This window comes from Ambystoma mexicanum, chromosome 4q (genome assembly GCF_040938575.1).
Source record: "Ambystoma mexicanum isolate Mex_15411 chromosome 4q, UKY_AmexF1_1, whole genome shotgun sequence".
Taxonomy (NCBI): domain Eukaryota; kingdom Metazoa; phylum Chordata; class Amphibia; order Caudata; family Ambystomatidae; genus Ambystoma; species Ambystoma mexicanum.
This window is the reverse complement of record NC_090928.1, coordinates 37,096,263-37,116,045: the sequence shown is the minus strand read 5'-3', so window position 1 is coordinate 37,116,045 and position 19,783 is coordinate 37,096,263. Positions and strand designations below refer to the sequence as shown.

Genomic DNA, 19,783 nt, shown 5'->3' with positions numbered 1-19,783 from the left:
CCCTGCCACTTTTCTTTTTCATAGTATTTTAATTACTCTTTTTGTAGTATCTAATGGGCTGGAGGCATTGTATCTTCATATAGTTTACTGGTGCACTGCTTTGCACTTTCTTTTATTTTTAACGCACCGCTCTCGTCATGTGACTAGGCGAGGCCCTTCAAGGTGTACCCATCTCCTAATCTGGTGGGCAGGATTGGTTCACAATCTGGCTCAACATTTGATGTCCTGCTGTAACTAGTTGAAGCTGTGGACTTGAGCTGGCTGATCATCTGGAGTAGGGACTCCTCTGCTAGGGCACTGTACAGCATCCAGTGGTGTGCAACCTGCTGGTTAAAATTGTTGTGGGACCATGTGATGCTGGAAATGCATTTGAGGGACAGGGCCTCCGTATCCTTTATTTTATTGCCTTATGTATGTTCTGTCTTGTTTTCTGCGCAGGAGTATATGTGGTACTCCTGGCGGTGCAGCTCTTGGTTTGAACAGACCCTGGGGATACTCTTATAGCACTGATGGGTGGGAGTACGACCCTGTACTCCTAGTGTGTTTTTGGGAACCTGTGTGAGGCCCACAGAGCAGGGTATGGGATGGTGGCAGCTCCATGCTGAATTTGACAGGTGCTCTGAGTATCCTCCGTTTTGGGATACCCAGGCCCTACCATTGGAATCAGTTGATTCCTGATGGGGAAACAAGATGGCTCCTGTGGCCTCTTGCTTTCTATTGCGTGTTAACTTGTATTCTCGAAGTCTTGGGGAGCCCTGACTCTGCCCCTTTCCCCTGACTGGATGTTGGGTGCAAGTTCCATATATGGTATTGTGGGGAAGTCCTGGCCAGACCGGCTGGAGCCTTCCCAATGATTGTATTTTGTGAGTACGCCCGTGGGGTGGGACCTGGCTGAATGGAGTGTGTGATCAATACGCATTCTTTGTTATGGGTGTCTAGTATCTGGTGTTTGACACAATAACAGCCCTGCCCGAAACTGGGATGAATGCAGTGTGGAGTGCTGAATGTCCGAGTTTTCCAAATCCACATTCCGTGTTGCGAGTGTCTGGATGGAGAAGAATGGCCTGAATGCACTCTGAGCTTGATTGACTGCCTGACTGCCCTTCCGAATGATTGGCTGCCTGAGTGTGACCCAGCAGAGTGAATGGGAGATCAACGCTATATCTGGGTGCCTCTCACTGATGGCTATCGTTCAGAAGCTGAAGATGATACTTGATGCTTACCCTTGAAGCCCACTTGAAGATTTGCTGCTGCTGTCCATCGCCAATCTGAAAGCTGCTGTGCCTTCAAGGAATTGATCCAAGAGAGGACCTGGCTAGGAGACCTCCTCATTAGCTACGAGGGACATCGTGCACCAGCTAATCTTTGCCAAAGCTCCCTGGACGTCGGACCCTCAAAAGGCTGCCAACTGGAGATTGAGACCACTGCTGAATCACGAAGTGAAGCGCCCGGACATTGAAGTCCATCACTGTCACCAACCGGAGCCGCAGTGCTCCTTCGCCTAAGAACACTTTGAATGAAGGGACTCCCTCATCACCGACGACCGCTTTGTCCCTCGGGAGAAAGTAAAGGCCTTCGACTCCTGAAGACCGCAGAGACGACTAGGCCCCTGCTGGGCCAAGTTCTTCATTGAATTTTTGCGGCAACAAACTATTGTCGTTGAGGTGCACCGCACACCTCATCTTCGCAGGACGTGCACGACCGATCGTCGAGAGCACTGCCAGGACTGAAGCTGCTGCCTCGACGCCTTTGTTCACCATTTCCTCGTGGGAGGGGGTCACTCAAGAAGGATCCGTTGATGACCTGACGTCTAACTCTGCTATTCCAGCTACATTGGGGCGTTAGAACCTTTTAAGAGGGAAATAAGACTAATAAAGAATATATGGACTGGGCTTGAATTATCTTTATTTACAGGTTGCCCCGGTTGGGATCCTCACACAGAACTGTCTAGTGTTAGGGGCCAGTATTCTGCCTATTGTTTTAACCAACCTGCTTTCCTCCTATGTCCATTGTTGGTTCACTTTATTAACTGATTTGAATGACATTTGAACTGAGTACAGTGGATGCATTTTAATTTAATCAAGAGTAATTGTGGTACCACATTGAGACTGTATATGTTAGAATTGTCGGAGCACAGTTATTGTATGTGTACATAATCAATGCTTTATTTATATAAAGAACTGTGTTTTCACTATAGTGTGTGGACATTACTTTGTGGGTGCTTGGAGACTACACTGTACTTAAGAACCAGCCTGCATCGCCTCCTGAGAGCTTAAGCCTTGATTGCTCGCCTTTAGCTCCCGAATAGATAATCTTGGCTGGGGTGCCCTGTGCTTCCACTCTGTGGAATGCTAATGGTTTTAAGAATCAGTGTGTAACCTTGCCACTTAGAAAATATCTACACTAAGGAATGGTTTGGTCAAAAATGTTTATTGTCCCTACGGGTCGGCCATGTGTTAAGCCTACGTCGCACGATTTTAGAAAAATTTCCTATGGACCTTACCCGAGTTTTCGTCCATTAAACGCACGCGAAAACAGGCACCAGGGCGCTGCCATTTTGTGATAATCCTATCACTTGCCCCATCGCCCTGGCTGACCTGCTTTTGCGGCACTAAATCATATCCCCCGCCCCTGAGCATGACATTATCAAAACATTCATATTCCCCGCCTCTCTCTGTGACGTTACTGTTCTGCGAAGGCAAACGCGCCCAGTCGTCTTCTACGTGACTTCACACAGAACCCGGAAACCAACACAGATCAACTCACAACACAGCGCACCACAATTCGGAATATGAAACTGTACTTTAAAATGAAACAGCAACACGGTACATTTGGTAAAGTACATTTATTTGACATGAAATGTTTATAGAATATTCATCAATTGGCATATTAAATCGGAATGTGTTTTTTCTTTTTTTTTTTCTTTTTCTCTATATGCAAATGCTGTGCCGTTTTATCGTGTGTATGCGCTGTTCCTTTATGGTACACAGGGTGTTGGTTTTCGTTAAAAGAAGCACTTTGGTTGCACGGTGAACCGCAAGGCATCAACTAGGCACTAGGCAGCGTGAAGGTTGATATGTTGCTTCTAGCCGCTAGTACCGCGTAAGGGCATATGGGCCCTTGGCGATCGTCCCATAAGATCGTCAAAGTGGTGCAGTTGTTTACGAGAAGCTGCAGCTGGCGGTTGAAAAAAACATCTGCCGGGGTCTGAAACTGGTGGCGGTAGGATATACCTGTTTTGAAAACATAAAAATTATAAATGGTCTCGCCAGCCGATCTTTATTACTATTATTCATTTTATTTATTACGGCCGATCAGAAACTATTTGCTTGCAAGGATAGTGCAATGGAGAATGTTCGGCTCTAAAATCAATGCGAAAACTAACAAAATAAATCGAGGTTAACCCACAATGAGAAACAACTGTTTGTCTACATGCGTGTGGAATGTGGACCTGCATGCCCATGTGCCCGGTACAAAGACAATCCCACAAACGTTTTACTTGCTCTTCATGCATTCATCCATCCATTCATTAATTCTTCATTCCGGTATAATAGCGTCTAAAGAGTTACTTACATTATATTTGCAATTTCCATTGTCTCTGCGTAATGCAGTCCGTAAATCCCACTGTGCTCGTGACGATTTTTCGTATACTGAACTAACATGAAACTCGGTCTAGTTTCTGAATTTTCTGCCTTATCGTCTTACGTTATTGCCCACCTCCTTCAAATGAAGTCCTTTCGGCATGGTCCCTGTCTCTCAAGATCAAAAAACAATAGAACCTTATACTGCCAATGCGAGTTGTGGGCCTCTTCAGGCCGCGAGCTGAAAATCAAAGCCGCTGACCTTCACTCGAAATGAGCATACATTCTTACTTTGCAACATCCCGTAGTAAAGCCATCTATGAGAACTTGAATTTTCGAATCCATCTATGTACTGGGCATCAATGTGCAAATGCGAACTGGCTTCTCTCCCATCTGCAAAGGCTCGCTTGGCGTGTTCTAAGGCCCCCAATTTTGTCCTCGTCTGCGAGCTTTGCAGCCCTACAGAACCATAACTATGGGGATATTGACTTTTTGGGGGAAGGTCAGGGAAAGTATACAGTACCCGAGGAGTTGAGTTGAAAGTGAGATTTATTGTTTTATTATTTGCAATACGCAAGCCTCCCCTCGGTTAACAGTGCGCAGCATTTACATGAGATTGCGAAACTTAGTTAATAGCAACAAAAATATATACATACACATATTGACAAGGTCAGCGATATGAGGTAAATAGAGAGAAGTCAAAGATGACACCCAGGTTGTTCGCCACCCTGGATGGTGAAGGTAGAGGGTTAGGGTTTGCATACTTTGTATGTACACTGTACAATAACATTTATTTACAAAAAGACAATCAGATTATAATGATTTAAACCGGGATTTGTACTTCTCTTCTTTGGGTGGACATGGCACAGTGGCAATGCATCAGTGCTCTGCACAGAAACGCTCAAAATTCCATATCTGTGCTTCTCGAGTACAGCAACAATAAGGCCTTTAACAAAGTCGAACTCCATTTCCTCATAGACTGGTTTGATCACCCATTGCTTACTACTTTTTGCAAAGGCTGTAGTGTAGCGAAGCATCCCTACATTACCTGTAGTTCTAGATTGTTCACGGCACACATTCTCGTTATGGGCCAAGACCGCAAGTAGAGTCCTATATTTCATGCCCTGCATGCTGAAATGCAAGCGCTTTGGCATGTACTTTAGGCACATACTGTGGAACACTTCTAAACCTCCCGTGTGACAGAATTCTGTCAGCCCCCTCAAATCTCTTGATAGTTTTATCAAACAATCTTCTCAATGGCTTTGTGTGTGGGTGAAGATGGAACCAACCACTTCTTCTTCCGTGCCTCCTCTAGGGACAAAGGGACATGTTCACATTGGTGGAAATGTAGGTTTTCTGTCCAGCGGTGAACGTTGGCACAGTGGTGCATCAGTGACTGCCATTTTTCAAGTAGGATTTCCACTGACCCTTCACAAGTTTTGGAGCTCCACCAAAGATGGTTGCTGATAGACTGGGACCACTGTGAAATACTTTCCAAACCTTTTTTTTTCCCTGCAGCCGAGATTTTCTTATTGATTGATTTAGCAAGATGCCATACATCAAATTGATGTTTAATATGTGGGAACTGCTCTCTCATTGTCTTGGCAATTGAAACGTGTCTGTCCGTGGCTATGAGGTCGATGTGCATTCCCCTCGATTGTAGATATTCCACTGATTTTATAAATCCTACTTTCTCCATGGCCACTGAGGATTTACATTGGGACACCTGCACGACCACCGAACTCAAAATTTTCTTACTATCCATGTCCTGAAAGTGGTAGGTGCAGTACTTGGCAGAAAATCCAGGGCTGTCGCACTGTCCATCGCCGGCTAGCCTGAATCGTTAGCCTTTGAATGTACTTGCTACAGACAATTGTTCAATTTTCCAAGCATCACTAATGGCCGGAAATAGATAATCACGTTGGTATCTGTAGTACTGCGTTTTAGAAATTAAATGGGAGTCCCACAAACTGAAAGAAAGACTTTAACTTTCTAAAACTGGAGCCACAAAAAAGTGATGCAGCTGCACACAGTAGATTGCCTGCTGGAAGTTTCCCCAGCATCGGTTGTGCAGACCATGAGAACGTATGATTTAATCTACAGGTGGCATGTATTGTGATGTTACTGCCTTGTTTTTGACGAGTCACATGAATCAATGGCTTCCGATATACTTTCCCTCTGACGGAATGCCCACATTTCAGCATACTTATAATATCCATCAAACAACTGTCGAATACTATGTATTTGCCCTCTTTCATTAGACTGTCATCCAGCATCACACTTGTTTCGGACTGCATCGTTGAGGACATATCGGCAGCATTGAAAGAAATATTGCCGATACAGGTTCTGATGCGTCGGTGAATGCTGCTGCTGGTTCATTGTCATTTCAACATCTGTTACTTCAACATTGATGGGAGAACACAACAATGTCGACAGCTTTTTTGGTGGCAATTTTTTGGCGGGTGTAGATTGTGTGAATTGATCTGCAACTACTTCAGAACTATCTTCAATACATTCAGTATCATCTTGTGGTGTTGCAGTCGCGCTGTAGCAATGGTCCATTACAACTTTACTAGATTCTCCGGACACATTAATTTCATGTTCTGGCCATTGAACATGAGCATCTCTAGTCTCAACACGCGGCGTCTGAATTAATAGTTCCTCCATAGTGTAAATGGTCTGGCAAGCAACATCTCTCATTCGCTTCACTGTCTGTGTATGTATAGTTCGTACACCCACTGGTAACTAGAGGACAGATTGGAAAGGGATGTTCAGTTTAAACACAAGATAAAAGTATAGTACAATTGACTGGAAAAAAACATAAAATAGTCCCCAGCACAAAAACATTTCTAAAGTTATGAACTGATTGTAACTAACCTTATTTTTGTTTCTTTTCTTTGCAACTTTTTTGACTCGACCTTCAACATCTGCACGCTGTAGCTCCGATTCGTTTCCGCATCTCTGCAACGACTATATTTTCTGTATCCGCATAGACGGCACGGATTGAGGCTCCATCGACTCCCTGAAACACAGTACTTTCATTACTATGTATCATAATATTGTTAGCATAAAACAAACGTGAGGACGAGAACACAGGTACATCTCAATAGCTAAACACAATTTAAACATTGTGTAGAACAATCAAACGACAAGTATTCGAGCTCTGATGGCCTAGTTCGATGGAACTGTCAGTATCCATACCTCTGGCTCTGCATGGACTGCCATGAATGATTGTATTGGAGAGTATGCATCAGCAACTCCCTGAAACACAGTACTTGCTTTAGTATGGTTTTCAATATTGTAAACATACACACAATTGGGGTCGACGGCACAGGTACATATAAAGGGATAACCACAAATGATGCTTTGTCTAAAAGAATCAAGGAATATTTAAATATGATCCGATTTAATTGACTTATTTCTCCGATTTCTTTACATCTGCATCATCTAAATGGGATGTTGTGATTGTAGTGGAAGCTCCATTGTCTCCCTGAAACACAGTACTTGCAATAATAGGGAAGAAAGTATAGAAAATGGAATCACGTTATATGATCACGCTCGATGGGGCTGTCAGTATACATACCTCGTGCTGCTGAAGAATATCTAGGGATGTTGTAAACGTAGTGCGCACTTCCGAAAGCTGTTGCGCCGATTTGTATCCGCATGGTCCCGCTTCCACTTCCCCTGGAATTACTTGAATGTCAGGCTCTGCATCAAGTGCGGGGGTTGACGCTTCAACAACTGCCTGAAACATAGGATTTGCATTAGTAAGGATTGCAATATTGAAAACATAACACACACTTGGGGTCGACCGCACAGGTACATATCAATGGCTAACCATGAATGAAACATGGTGTAGAACAAACAAGTGTTCCAGTCCTGATGATCACGGTCGATGGAGCTGTCAGTATCCATACCTTGTGCTGTTGAAGAACATGTGGTGGACGCTTCAGCATCTCCCTGAAAGACAGTACTTGCATTAGTATGGATAACACTAATTATAACTAAAAACAAACACCAGGGGACGACAACCAAGGTGTATATCAATTGGAAAGCACTAACCAAACAATTGGTAAACTAATCACACGATACATAAAAACTATTACTTGACATGCATAAAACAAGTCTGTAGCGGAATAGCCAAGTAAGATTACCTGATACGCGCTAGAAGTGGTTGATAACTGCGAGCACGTCACGGAAGTAGAATGTTCTTGCTTCAGATTCAAGGGATAGTCAAGCAGTTGTAAAAGTAAATTATTGTTTGATAATGAAATGCCAATATTTAAAATTGCCATGTAAGGAGACAGTTGAGTAATGCGCAATATAGCACAGTTCCCTGTGCCCATATAGATTTCGTTTGTGGGTTATGAAATCTAAAAATAATATATTGATAAATGTCATTATTCAAAAAGCTATACACTCATATCAATGTCGAAAGTATTACAAATTGGAAACACCACCTAAAATATCAATGAATCCATTCGGCTACCTACACACTACCGCAAGGCCTAAAGCTAAAAAACGGACACTTGACTCACCAGTGGCGGAATGTGGACGAATAGAGTGGGAATAGCGTTTGCAAGCAATTTCCGTGTCGTTCGCCGTTTATTCTTCTTTGTTACCCAAGATGTGGCGTACATGTTAGAGGGGAAAGTGCCGGCTGCAGATGCGGTATTGATCACCCCCCTTGTCCTCAAAGACTTGTTGGAATCTACTTTCAAGCTCATGCAGTGGATATCCGCAATGTCTGACCCATTCTCTTATTCGATAAACCGTTTTCGGGAATACATGCATTGTAGTGCCTTCAGATTTAGCATGGGTCTTCGAAGGGCAACCGCTAATCGAACAGGCAGGCATTGTTGAAAATTCTGAAAAGTAAATATCGACATTATTAAACAATCTTGATGAATAAAAATGTGATACAAAAGTAAATGAACCAAACAATGTTCAATGCAAAGTTTGTTTTACTCGCCGGAACTATACCAGTTCATGATGTGCGGCTTAGTGTTTGCATAAGTTGCAGTAATTTGTAAATGATGTGACTAAACTCTGAACATGTGACTCGTCCCTTGGATGTTCTGTCTTGCACGAGAAGGAAACGTGCTTACATTATAGACTATACCCCCGAAGGATGCAATTCGATGACAATTGACACAGATGAAAATAAATAGATCCATCGATAGCATACAAATTGAAACTCTTCAATAGCAATGAGCCAAATGAATATACCACTATTGGGTACTCTAATCGCAAATAGATAGAAATTTAAAAATGACCGAAATATGACTAGGATACATGGCCTTACCTTGACCAACAGTTAGATTCAGCAGGCCGAGCAGTATGTTGCAGGAGAACAGGTAGATGGCCACAGTTAGCACACTGACGAGTTTGCTCGAAGCGGTCACAGATGGCACGACGACGAGCAGATTAGCATAGATATCAGTGCTTCTCAGGTAGAACGTTCAGGAGTTGACTTGCAAAGCACAAAGATGTTCTCATGAGACATATCAAGGGACATATCGTGGTTTATAAAGTATTAGAAACTGGGGTGTGTTTGTGAATGAATGACGTGTGTATGTCGTGGTATGATGTGGTTTGCAGGGGGGTGGCCAGCGTCAAGGGAGGCCTGCCTGGAGACACGGGTCTGAGGAGGCCATGTGAGCGATTGCCCCTTTGGCGTGGGATACCGTTTAAAGTGTACATGGTGTTTGGCACCTTGGCCGTTATCGCCCCTGACAGCACACCATGGCAGCGCTCATCCACGGGTGCGAAATGCCTTTGATGGGGGGAGGTGGGGTTGGGGTGGATGGATGGGCCAGTGGGCGTGCAGACAAGGCACAGGAAGACTGCTGAATGGAGACACACTTATGTGGATTGCAGGGGGGCGGCCTGCCTCAGGGGAGGCCTGCCTGGAGACACGGGGTCTGAGGAGGCCATGTGAGCGATTGCCCCTTTGGCGTGGGATACCTTTTGAAGTGTACATGGTGTTTGGCACCTTGGCCGTTATCGCCCCTGACAGCACACCATGGCAGCTCTCATCCACGGGTGCAAAATGCCTTTGATAGGGGGGGGGGTGGATGGATGGGCCAGTGGGCGTGCAGGCAAGTGTGTGGGAGCGAGGGGCCATCAGGCCCCTCTCATCCTTTACTTCTCAGTAGAAACTCGGACCAAGTGCCTCCAGTAATGGGTTCGCCCCTTGCCCTTATGTGATAACTCTTGTTAACATTTGCGTAGATGGGACCGCTGAGCAGGACCCGGGGCATCCATTTTTGTACCCCCTTTCGACTCCATCTTGACGACCAGGCCTCACTGCGATAGTACAGCATGCAGAGCACATGGCCCCCACCCTGGTTCCTACTCTGACTGGAAAACTCTTGAGGTATTTACAACAGCTAATAAATGTAACACATCACTGTCCTGCATGTGAACCAGCCCGAACTAAGCACATAGCTCGTTCATCTCCACAAACATGTCCTTGCCCACGCACCCTCGCCAGTGGAAACTTACTGCCAGTCTGACCCTGTGTCCCTGCAAGGTATTTTCTTCATGTGCCAGACCACTGACCACGCCATGATGCCCACCTAGCAGATCCCCAACTAACATTAGACCCCTACCACAGTATATCGTTGCCTATCGATAACAAATGACACATACTGAAGATTCTTGTGAGCACAGACCCACACTTCAACCAGTGTTAATTGATAGTATAGATATGTGACTTTTATAAAGACATAACCTACTGAAAGACTTTGAACAAGTGTTATTTAGTGCATGCATTTTTGAGAATATATTGTTAGCTTAGATAGTGACCACCCCGCTTCACAGCGACCTGACCTTCACCCATTCGGGCACAGCTGTCTGACGTCCATCCTTGAATGGAGACGCACTCATTCATTTAAAAAATCGAAACAACCGTTGTTGAAATATATGTGGTGTTATATTTTGTATCTTATTTTGTTGGCTCAAAAATACAAGACTTTACACATTGTACAGGTCAGGTTGCAGCACAGCGAGGGAAAATCCCCTTTACTGACCGCTGTCACTCGGGAAAGTTTCTCTTATGGCACGAACAGCACAGGCGGGTATTACTCTTCGAACGCGGTGTCCAAGCCTCTCGTGAAGCCACCATGTAAAGGAACGATAGGCCACCAGCCGGTACCACCTGTGAAAAAGAATGATACAAACTGTTTTTAAATGAACAAGATAAGTTTATTAAACGTTTGTTGTCCATGACAATTCTTGTAACTAATGGCATTCTGCTTGGACAAATGCTATCTAGAGACTGCACACTATTGAACGACTTTCATGCATTAACATGATATTTATATGTAATTTTGGATATAGTAGAAGACCATGAAATAGGAGTGGCATCACAAGCCGAGTATACTTACTCGGATTACGAGGACGAACAGTTGCGCGAAGTTCGTGCATAAGCACCATCATTATCCTCAACACGGACCGTGTGAGGCAGCCTGCCCTGAAGTCTGGCAGCTCGGTGATGCATTGCTGTCGTGGCTTGCCTTCTGAGATGTAGGCCATGCACCCCGAGTTTTCACAGCAGCAGCAGTTCTCTTCCTCGGTTGGCATTTGCTCGCACCGATTGCGTGTGCACCAGGTGGAAACACCGTCCATGCGACTAGGTCCAGTGTCTTCATCCGTTGATTCGTCCTGCCAACTGCCGTCCGAAGCCCCATCGTTTTCGCGTGTTTCCCTTTCCAGTAGTTCCTCCTCAGTATACTCGGGCTCGTATGTGTAGGGCATTATTGTAGCCATTGTGTGGTAAACAAACTAAAATAATTTATAACGATAGGTGTTCACACGGGCTACAAGCGGCAAAGGTAGCTGACCAGAGCACAGAAACGAGTCACAGAATACTCAAAGTAACACAAAGAGGAATGGAATCAAATCAGCTGCTGTGTTGTGAAACGGTCTGTTTATACTTAAAGGGATGGTCTAGTAATTTTTTTTATTTAAAATATAGATAGGCCACATAAAAAAAAAAATACTAGCATTCTCCGTTTTAAAACTTCCTATGTAAAATTTTGAGCTATTCAAGCTCAAAATTCGAAAAAGCAAGCACAGGGGCGCCGCCATTTTGTGAAATGGAGGCCCTCCTGTGCTGGCTTTTGCTTTTGCGGTACTAATGAAGGAAAAGCCAGCCAGCTGTAGTAAACAAAGGCTACCGCTGGGTGGCTTTCCCTTCATTAGTGCTGTAGGGTGAGGACGGGGACCGGAGACCAGAGCAGGAAAGCTGCAGCTGAATCTCGGTAAGTGCTATTTATTTTTTTTTTACAAAAAATAAGCACTAGCTGCGTTTTTTTTTCTAAGTTTTCCGGGCTGGAGGAGCTGAATGGCTGGTGGCAGTGGTTTATTTTTTACTACTGTTATGGGATTTTACCGCAGGCTGCGATTGCAGCCACGGTAAAGCACCCATGGGTGCCATTTTTGTCCAAATGGCCCTGGTCTTCTTTTTTCGCCATTTCTTTGTGGAAAGGTCCTTGAGATTTACTCTGCGTGTCAAACCAGTTTTGGTCCCTTTGTTCATTTTGCCTTTGACGGGATTCATGAGTGAAGCCGGCCTCTGGCTCCAGGGTGTCTGGCGGGGGCAGGAAGCGAGGGAGGTGCCCAAAACTCCCTGTGCTTGGTCTCCTAGGAGACGGGAATGCATTCTTAGGTGATTGGCCGGCTGGCAGTCCGGCAAGGACAGCCACCCGGCTGGGTGACTGACAGCTAGGCTGGAATGAATGGGAGCAAGCTGCATAAAAGGCGAGGCGGCCACTGGACGAAGGAATCCGAAAAAGAACTTGAAGAAGACTCCTGCTGCAACTCTTGGACCGTTGGTTTGCCCGTTGAAGCCCTGCTGCTGTGCTGAAACTCCAGTTCGTATCGACCGAGAAGCTCCTGCAAGGACGACTTCTCCCTTTTTGAGTTGGTGGGACCAATCAAATGCAAAGTAAGCCACCTGGTCATCCTCTCAATGCTGGTTGAGTATCCACTGCAGTCGCTGCTGGAACTGGATAGCCAGGGAGAGGAACACCAGTTGTGTACGTTGCTTTTAAGCTGGCCAAGAGCTCCAGGAAGATCCTCCGGACTTCCCAGGAAGCAGGACTGACCAAGCCTGAGCCCCCTCAACAGAGTGCAGGACCCCAGACACAAGGAAACCCTATCTCGACAGCCAGGAACCGCAGTGTTGGCAATTGTGGTAGACACAAGGAGCTGAAACACTGAACATCCACTTGTTTGAAGTTTGCTGGTTGCGAGCGGTGACCGTCCCATTGTAGTGCAGGAGTCCCCAGAAGTCCTCCCTCTTGTCCCCACGACTGAGGCACAGGAACAGTGAGATCTGCAATGCTGCACAGGAACAGAAGTCATCTGCTGCACTTTCTTCTTCAACCTAAAGGTACTGTAGAGTCTAAGAACTTACCTCTTGTTGTGTAGGCACATGTCCTCGTTGGAGACTTGCTTGGTTGCACCTGTAGAATTGCTTGCAGCTTCTTAACTTCACAAGTCTTACTTCACAAGTCTTACTTCACAAGTCTTACTTCACAAGTCTAATCAGCTTGTGGCCCTACTGTGATTTTTCTTCTATACCATCAAGACTTTTTAAACATTGGAAAATACTTTCTACTTACCTGCAAGAAGTTCTTCAGTTCACCTTGACTTTTGCTAACTTAACATTGGCTGGCCTAGGCTCAATGAATTATTCTTTTCTCTTCTGCTTGTGTGTTTTGCCTTCCTTCCAGGAAAGGATTAACTGATGTTGCATTGGGGGGTTGTATTGAAAGTACTTACCTACTTGAGAATAACTGTGTGAATACTTGTTCTATTCTGAACTCTCTTCTCTTTAACACTACTCCCAAGACTATTCTAAATGCAACAGATGTATTCATGCCAACAGCACTCTAGCTATTGAAGCCACCGGAGGGTGTAGGTAGTGCCTGTGTGTCATCCCAAATGTGTATATGCTGATTTAGATAACTCAGAGTATGTATTCTTGAAGTATATTTGTATGGTTTTTACATAGTGCTCCCTTCTTATGCTTATTATAATTGACTGATACATGAATACTTGTCACAGTGAAGCTCTGTGGAACTCCCCTACAGCTCACATTGACCCCTCTTGAGATAAGCCTGGCTGCTCCACACGCTACCAACCTGTGTAGTGCAGACTTGTACCAAAAGTTGGGTTTCTATTGCCAGGATGTCAGGGTTGTTGTAGTGCACCCAAAGGGTACTGTATACAATCTTGCCTAACACTGGTGGCAAGCGGTGAGGATCTATTGTAGAGTTGTTACACTAAGAATGTGCTTTGCTTTTGTTCAACTAAAAAACTTCACAAGGCTAAGTGCCACTAGAATAGCAATTGTATAACATGCCAAATATGGATAACTTCAGTCAGGAAGCCCTGGTCATTCTAACAGTAGAGCAACTGAAAGAAATGTGTAAGGCCAGGAGTTTCCCTGTTAAAGGAAAGAAAAATGAATTCATTGCAAGATTGTTGAGTCATCAAAGTCTGGGTAGTAGGCCTGTCACACCTACTAACCCAGGAAATGTGGACCAGGATATTGGGGATGATAGTTGAGTCTTACTCTAATGTCTTAGAGGAGGATGAGGAATCTCAGGGAGAGAGCCCCTCTTTGCCCCAACAGGCCCTTTTGCCTCAACCTTTAGCCATTGGGACCCCACAAGATCCATCAGAGTCCCGAAATTGTTTCTTGAGAAAATGAGACTTGAGTTAGAATTCAAAAGATTACAAATCCAAGCTGAAACCAAACATCAGGACATCAAACTAAGGTAAATGCAACATGCTCTTAAAATGAAGAAATTGTCTTTTGAAAATGTTTCTATCCCAGAGTCTTCTAGGTCTTCCAGTCCAAAGAGACCTTGCATGCCTAAAGAAGCAGTGAGTGTGTATGATGCAAAGTTTGATATTTTGGATTGGTTGGGAGCTTTTCAATATAACTTTGGGATTTAGGGTTACACATGGAATCAGTTGATTCCTTGGATGTTGTCGTGTTCCCCCAGGTTGCAACTGATGTTGTAATGGAGGTGGGGGAATTTGAAAGATTGGAGTATGAAAATGTGAAGCTAGCTTTGATTGCTAGATTTGGGAATACTCCTACGTCCCGTCCCCTTTCCTCCATTCTTGTGGGACATCTCTCTGTCCTGTGGGACGGGACCGGAGCACTTTGTAAAAAGCATCCAATTTTTTTTCAAAAATGTGTCCTTCCTCTCTTTCCTGCGCGGGGCCCGGCACGCGGCCGTAACCCCGCCCACCTTGGCTCCGCATCGCCCATCAGTCCTTTTCTCCACTCGCTCGGGGATGGACGCACTTGCATCCCTGGAAGATTTTATTCCCTTTTTTCCTCTCTGGCTCTCGCTGGCGTTAGTTTACTAGTCTGATGTCTTTCAAATTAGACTTTCCAGATTGTTCGTGTCACTGTCGCTTCGTGAGGGCGGATAATCTTTAGAGTGTTTGGGTCCGGAACACCGTTGGGACTCCTGTTTTCGCTGTGACTCCCTTTTGGTCCGGGCACTTCAACGTCGGTTGGAGCGGTGGGAGGAGGTGTTCCGACGTACTCCCTCCTTCGCATTTTCAGGCATTCATCGACGAGAAGAAAAAACACCCGGTAAATTCTTTACTTTTCAGAGCACCCCGACCGGGGGATACCTTCCCGGGTTCCTCTCGGTCCAGGAGGGGCGTTGATCGCTCTATTACCAGGGTTCGCCCTGAGGTGCCCGTTGGGCCTAATAATTCTACCGAGTTTTCTCCAAGGGTCTCCGTAAGGGGCCTTTGAACACCGGAGTATGCTCCGAGGCCCCTCCTGTGGGGGGCTGTTTATAGACCCAGTTCTACTGAGTCGCCGGGTACCGCAGTTCGCTCTGAGGCCTCTGTCGGCTTCCCTCAAAAACAAAACTGGGGTGCGTCCCGAGCCCATTGGCTGGGCTTGTAGTTACCGTACGGATGTTCGAGGCCTGCGCAGAAAAGGCTGTTACCGGGCCTGGGTCTGAGATCCCTTGTACAGAGGCTAAAGCTACCAACAGTTCTGAGAGGCCGGTCAAGGCTTTGTTGGTGAAAGCGCACCGTTCCCGCTCTTGTGGTGACACCAACTCTGTTGAGGGGGCAAAGTTCTTCTTTTACCGGCAGTGCCGAGGTCCTTCCTTTGAAGGCTCAGTTGGCGGTTGGTATATCACAAAAACATTCCAGGCCTCATAGTACCGGCTCGGCCGAGGTTCCTTATGTTAAGGCTAAGATTAAGACCCCTGATCCATCAACGGGGACCCCTGCCTCACTTCCTCACGTGCCGCAGTTCCCCTCAGATGAGGACAAAATGGTGCCTGTTCCCGCCACGACCACGGTGGCCATTTTAGGTGCTACCCCTACAACTACGCCATCGGCTTCTGGTGTAGGGCTCGCTCTCTTGGGTGAACCTAAGGTCCCTTGAGCGCATCCTTACTGGCCGGTTTATGATTGGAACGCCCGGAAGCCTCTTCCGCACAAGGTTCACTTGCCCGCAGGGGCGGCTCCTTTGATTTATGTGGATACTTCGGTGGAGGGGCCGGTGTGGCACCCTTTTCCGTTACGTCCCCGGATTTGTCCACCTCATGAGGCTTCCTCTGGTCCCGAAATAATCTCCTGAGGATGCCTTTTTCGGTAAATTTCAAGCACCGACCCCATGAGGGAATATTTCAAAGGGCTTTTCAAGGAGATATGTCCACCGGCGCCTCCGGCTCTACCTGTTCCTCCGGTGGTTCCCCCGGCGCCTCCCTTGCCCGTGGTGCCCCCCCCCCCTGCTCTCCCGCCTTTGCCTCCATTGTCCCCAGTGGACAAGGCAGTGCCTGACACGGTTCAGCAGGATCCTGACCTGTCAGATGACCCTCAAGGCGATCAGGACAACAAGGACCTTCCCCGCTCTATCAGAGCCTTTCATGACCGGGTACTGGACATGATGAGTTTCTTAGATGTTCCGGTGCCCGAGGCACCCGCTCCGCAGGAGGGCGTGCTTTCTGGGGCGTTCACCCTGTCTCCCTTGGAGCGTACCAGCCTGTTCCTGCAGAAGGACGTTCTGGCCGAGGTACGAAGAGTCTGGGAAAAGCCACACTCTGGCCTTTTTGTCAATAAAAAGATTGACGTGGGGTACAGGCTGCATTCTTCTGAAGAGGTGGCACTCTGTCGTCTTGTCCGCCTCCCTCCTCCACAGTGGTGGCTGCGGCCACTTTGCAGTCCAGGCCTGCAGTATCCTCTTCCACGACGGCTACTCAGGTTCTGGGAAAGGAGGACAAGCTCCTCGACTCCCTCGGGAGGAAAATCTTCGCCAACTCGGGCTTGCAGCTCAGGCAGGCCAACGCCGAATTGAAATTGGCGGGAGCTAACATGCGGATGTGGAAAGGTCTGTCAGAGTTTGAGGAGCACATCCCGGTCGAGAAGTTGGAAGACTTCAAAGGAGGCCTTGGCCCAGGATCTCCTGAAGGCTGTGGCTCATCACGTAGACACCTCGGCTCGGGGCCTGATGCTTGGGGTTGATACCTCACGGCAGGCGTGGCTGCATGCCACTATTTTCTAAGGAAGTGCAGTACAAGGTGTTGGACCTTCCATTCGATGGCAAGGAGCTTTTTCAATCTTCTACTGATGTAGAGCTCACCAAAACCAAGGATAGCACTCAGACGGCTAAATCATTGTCTGTTCTGGTTAAAGCTTGTTTCAAATCCCAGAGACCGTTGTCGCAAAGTCGACCTTCCTCTGGTTTTAGGGGCTTCCTCGACCGCAAATCTCGCTGAGTGGATACTCCTGTGGGGAATAACCACTCCTCAGCTGCCTCATCGGGTTCAGGTGGCACCGCCACCGATAAGCCTGCCAAATGAGGGTTTTCCGTGCTCGCACGAGACCCCAGTGGGAGGACGCATTGCGTCTCATTGGGAGGCGTGGCAGACCATCACAGAAGACAGATGGGTCTTGTCAGTCGCTCGAGCGGGCTTCCGCTTACCTTTACCCCGCACCCCACCCCTCAACCCTCCTTTTCAGCTGTCGGGCTCACCCTCCTTCAAGGCCGAGGTTCAGAGACTGCTGGACCTCGGAGCTGTGGAACCCGTTCCCCCTGGGGAGCGAGGGGAGGGCTTCTACTCCCGGCTGTTTACGGTACCCAACCAGGCAGGCCTGCGCACCATCCTAGACCTTTCCAGTTCAGTCTTTTCCTACCCCAAGAGAAATTCAAGATGATCACGCCCGGCCAGATACGCTCCTCTTTGCAGATGGACGATTGGCTCAGTGTGGTGGATCTTCAGGATGCGTGCATGCATATCCTGATTTGGAATCCACACAGGAGATACCTCCGCTTCTCTTTGGGAGAGGAGCACTTCCAGTTTCGTGTGCTTCCTTTTGGCCTTAGCTCGGCGCCGCGTGTCTTCACGAAGATGTCGGTGATTGCGGCCTATCTTCGTCTCCAGGGTCTCCAGGGTATCCATGTGTATCCTTATTTGGACGACTGGCTCTTACGCAGCCCTTGTCCGTTGGCAGCAGCGGGCAACCTCCAGTCTCTCTTTCAGCTCCTGTTCCATCTTGGGCTGTCGGTGAACTGGCGGAAATCTTCCATGACGGTCTCACAGGACCTGATCTTCCTGGGTTTTCGTTCGAACACGATCTGACCGGGGACAGAATGGCGGATCTGTTGGCCACGTGTCAGATGTTTGCACAGTCTGAGATGCGCAGTCTGAGAGCATGTCGGCCTGGTGGTTCCAAAGGCTTCTGGGCCTCATGGCCTCGTGTGTACTGGCTCTTCCTCTTGCTCGTCTCAAAATGAGACAGACCCAGATGGCTCTTCGGAATTCATGGCGTCAGGCAGTGGATCCGTATTCCATGCAGATAATAATTCCGGATTCCATGAGAGTGGACCTCGACTGGTGGTCGTCTCTCAGCAACCTGTCGGTGGGCGCGGGGTTTCAGGCCCCAGCCCTCATGGTGACGATCACGAAGGACTCCTCCCTTCTGGGGTGGGGTGCGACGTTAGATCTTCTTCAGGTCTCAGACCTCTGGTCGCCTCAGGACAAGCTCCTGCACATAAATCATTTGGAGCTTCTGGCGATCTTTCTGGCGCTTAAGGCATTCAGACCGCTCATTGTCAACAAGGTGGTCCGCATAAGAACGGACAATGTGGTATCAATGTATTACGTAAACCAGCAATACATAAACCAGCAAGGGGGAACAAAGTCTTTCCCCCTCCCCCCTCTCGTGGACCTGTCCATCCAGATTTGGGAGTGGGCCGTGCTTCATGGTGTCTGGTTGCTTGCAGTGCACATTCTGGGCCAGCTGAATGTCACAGCGGATGCCCTCAGCCGGTGGACAGTGGTCACCTCCGAGTGGAGTTGAAGGCGGAGGTCCTATCGTGGATTTTCTCGCGTTGGGGCACACCGGAGGTGAACCTCTTGGCCACGGCGGTGAACAAGAAACTTCCTCAGTATGCCTCCAGAGGGGGGCTGGGAGCCTCCTCTCTGGGGGATGCTCTCGAGATTCCATGGCACAACATGAGAGCTTACACGTTCCTGCCTCTAGTTCACTGTGCAATTTGGAAGTTGAACTCTGTGAACTGTTCCCTTCTACTGATAGCCCCGTGGTGGCCGGCCAGGTTTTGGTTCTCAGAACTTCAACACCTGTTGATGTCTCCGCCGATCGGGAGTTACTGGTAACCTGATCTTCTTCACCAGGGGGAACAGATGTGGCACCCCTCCCCACAATCGCTCAGCTTGGCGGCATGGTACCTAAGTTCAAGTCTTTAGCGCATCTGAGTTTGTCTGCGGATAACATGCGCATTATCCAGGCAGCCAGGAAACCCTCGACCAGATCTCAATACAGGAGTAAATGGTTCAGGTTCTGTCACTGGTGTTTGGAGAAGAAGTTGGATCCGAGGGTGGCCACGATTGACACGGTGCTGTCCTCCCTAGCAGAGTCAGGGGTTCATGTTCTGTCATGCAGGACTTATCTCTCAGCGGTTTCTGCTTACCTTTCTACAGACCTTTGTTCTTATTCTCTAACCCAGTGGTGAAGAGGCATTTTGCTGGCTTCACACGCCTCTACCCTCCGGTTCGTAATCCGCACCCGCCATGGGACCTAAATGTAGTCCCCACGGCGCTGTGCCATAAACCCTTTGAACCAATGGCTACAGTAGACCAAGTATTTGTCTTGGAAAGTGTCCTTTCTGGTCGCCGTTA

The 19,783-nt window shown here is 47.3% G+C and overlaps 1 protein-coding gene across 3 annotated transcripts in view; it reads left to right on the top strand.

Moving 5' to 3' along the window:
• The window catches only part of TBPL1 (TATA-box binding protein like 1), a 270,644-nt gene that overhangs the window by 138,977 nt on the left and 111,884 nt on the right, over positions 1 to 19,783 (top strand). The gene's annotated exons all lie outside the window — the stretch shown is intronic.